The sequence below is a fragment of the Aegilops tauschii genome, chromosome 2 (assembly GCF_002575655.3).
Source record: "Aegilops tauschii subsp. strangulata cultivar AL8/78 chromosome 2, Aet v6.0, whole genome shotgun sequence".
Taxonomy (NCBI): domain Eukaryota; kingdom Viridiplantae; phylum Streptophyta; class Magnoliopsida; order Poales; family Poaceae; genus Aegilops; species Aegilops tauschii.
In genome coordinates this window covers 251,872,956-251,876,269 of record NC_053036.3, presented here as the reverse complement: position 1 = coordinate 251,876,269, position 3,314 = coordinate 251,872,956, and positions in this window count along the sequence as shown.

Below are 3,314 nucleotides of genomic sequence, written 5' to 3'. Positions count from 1 at the left end.
CGGGTCGGGTTTTGGATCCGATAACCCGTTAACAGCCCCGACCAATGGGGATTTTCCACGTGTAAAATCATCATTGGCTGGAGGAAACACGTGTCGGCTCACTGTTGGGACAGATGTCATCCGCTCATTGGACCGAAGGCGCCTATGATACAGTGACACGTGGCACGGCCCAACAGAGGCCCATTCCTGTGAAAAGGCCTGGCCCGTTTGACTTGGTCAAAAGGTCGTGGGCCGGCCCACGAAAAGCCTGTTAACGGCCTATTCGCATATAGCCCATTTACAGCCCGCTAACCCAGGGCCCGTTACGCCCTATCCGAATTAGGCCCAGGAGCGTCATCTGGGCCGTCCAATACGATTCAGCCCGTTTTAACTTCCGGCCCATGTGTGGCCCATGACTTCTTTCGGCCCATATGAGGACCTTTGTAACTCTTGGCCCATTAACGGCCCGTGGTGAAACTGGCCCGTAATGAACAGTGTATCACTTTATACCCATTAACGGCTCGTTATTCCATTGGGCCGTTTCCAGCCCAAGTTATCTTTCGGCCTTCTCAGGGCCCATTGATTCTTGGGCTCATTTGCAGAATTCGGTTACATACGGCCCGTTACTGTCATTTTCTGCTTGTCGGCCAAATTCAGCCCGTCGTTACAGTCGGCCCGTTTGCGGACCGTTAATACGTTGGGCCGTTTTCATGTCAAAAAAACCTGTTGGGCTGTTTTCATAGAGTTATCAAATACGGCCTATTAATGGCCCGTTATGGTCCACGAATAGTACGGCCCATGATTGGCAAAATGATGATACGCCCAGTAGAAGGCCCATGGATCCTACGGCCCGTATGAGGCCCATGGATAGTACGACCCGTAGAAGGCCCATGGATCGTATGGCCCGTAGAAGGCCCATGGACCCTACGGCCCGTAGAAGGCCCATGGACCCTAAGGCCCGTATAGAAGGCCGATGGATCCTACGGCCGGACGAAGGCCCATGGATCATACGGCCTGCAGGAGGCCCATGGTTACAACAGTCCGTGTGTTGCCATGATTATTTTGGCCTAGTTACCAGAAATAGGCTATTGTGGCCACTAGAAAAAAACAGAAAAAGGACTGCAGTAACTACATGCAAACAACTAAACAAGACAATAAGGAAATAAATTAGCAAGCAATTAACGCTAGCCTATAACCGCTATTACACATATTACATCCACTGGGCATCAAAGTTCGCCACCAGTGCAAATATAGGGAACAAAGCAGCACATTACATACACTCGCCGTAAAAATTGGCCACCAGTGCAAATAAACGCGGCAGCAAAACAAGAGCATAACTGAAACAACTTCAGAAGAGCTCAAGAAACGTTATCCTAGGTATCCACCATGCTGGCAATAAGCTTAACAAGCTGATTAGCTTTGTCCTGTTTGGCGCTAAAATCCTCCAACGCTTGCTGTTGCACCAGAAAGTATGCATCTGAATGCTCCAGGGACTTCCGCAGTCCTCCCGCTTCTTGTCGCAGCACAGCTGATCGATGTCTTTCAGCTTGTAGTTGATACTCAAGAAACCGAACTGATTCAGACAGTGATTTTGAATAGCTTGTGCAAGAGGTAGTGGCCAGTAACTCGAACACTAAACCAAGAGAGGACTTTGGGGTTATCTCGCTGTCTTCAAGATAGTCTTCCTTAGCTGTTTTATCAGCTTTGTTGGAGACCAACAAGGATGGGTCACTATCCTGAACCTTATCTGCATTACTTCCTTTACCATTGCTTAATAAGGCGCTCTTCCCCAATATTCTGTCAGCATTCTAAAAGAAGAAACATGCAGACACATAAAAAGTTTAGCATGTACTAGTATATGAAACTCATTTCGGTAAACCAGTTCATTAGTAAGGTGGACAGGATTAAACTACCAAGTCTTCTATTGCCAAGTACTAGTACATAATAAAAGCATCAAACAAACATATATCTATGTCCTATGGTCACTGCATTGTCTTGCCAAATCAAAATAGAGACACGGTTCAAATCATATCAGTTCAAGCAAAGCAGCAGTGAAAGAATACAAAGCGTGGGAAACTACACGGCACAACAAGATTTCAGATGGGTACCACGGGTCTACATGTACAACAACACTGTTGGCTCCGTTATGATGCTAGTAATGTGCATGATATGAAAGTCAATTGTATACACAATTGAAATTGAAATCAACAGAGCTATTGATAAGAGCAAACCTGTTGAAGAAACATGCGTGAACATACCTGTTGTGCCATTGGAGTTTCGATTGGATCCTTCAATTTAAAAATAAGTTTGTATGAGTAAATACAGTGATACAAGAGCAAAGCAATCATAGTTAAAAAAGGCGCGCCTAAGCGAGCGCTTAAGCGCGCCTAGGCTCTAAGCGTTGGCAAAACGCATTGCGCATAACTACGCATAATCTGTGCATAACTGCGCATAAGCATGCGCTTTGGTCAGTAAAGCTCAAGGTGGTGGCAAAACACACAATTAACGCCTAGCGCTTTTTTGAACTATGATAACAATGGAATCTTAAATTAGAACAGTTGTTCTTCAGGTTTAGGCACTTGTTCTACATGAACAGAGTACAGTAAGACGCAAGAATATAATACTTAAAAATAGAAAATGAGCTCATAGACCTTACCACATTCTTGGTTCGGGACCAGTACAGAACAAGGCGTTCCCAGTCATCGTCCAGTAAATGTGTCTCAGGAGAACGTAAGGGAATTTGATGAGTTTCTTTGCCGGTGAAGTACGTTTTCTTCAGGTAATTCCGATACTGCCACCAAGCATTCTTGAAGATAGCAGAGGTATTAGCACAGGTTACCTCATCCTGAGTTTCCAAATCGGTCCTTCTCTATAGAGAAAAATGGGAAAATTTGCTGTATTATAACCATCATGGAGGTAGGATGTATGGGACGAAGCAACGTAATTGCCATGAATAACATTACTTACACATAACTCCTGGACAAACACCTGCAACTGGCATTTTCCTTCATCTTTAGTATAATATTTCCAAGATGGGAAGATACGCACATACGATTTAACAACATCAAATGCGATAGATGCTAAACTACGACTAGCTGGTTGTGCTTCCTCCACAGGAATAGGCGTACTAACTGGTGGAGTTGTGGTTCGCCGTAATAGTACTGCCCCTTTGGGCACTGGAGCTGCCTTACTAATTGCTCTTGTTTGGGAGCTCTGTGGTGGAGATGGTGCTGTGTCAACAGGAACTGGGTTACTATCGGCTGGGGTTGGGGTTAGATTGGGTGAAGCTGGTTCTCTATCCATCGCAGTAGGGGTACAATCTGCGAGAGTTTGGG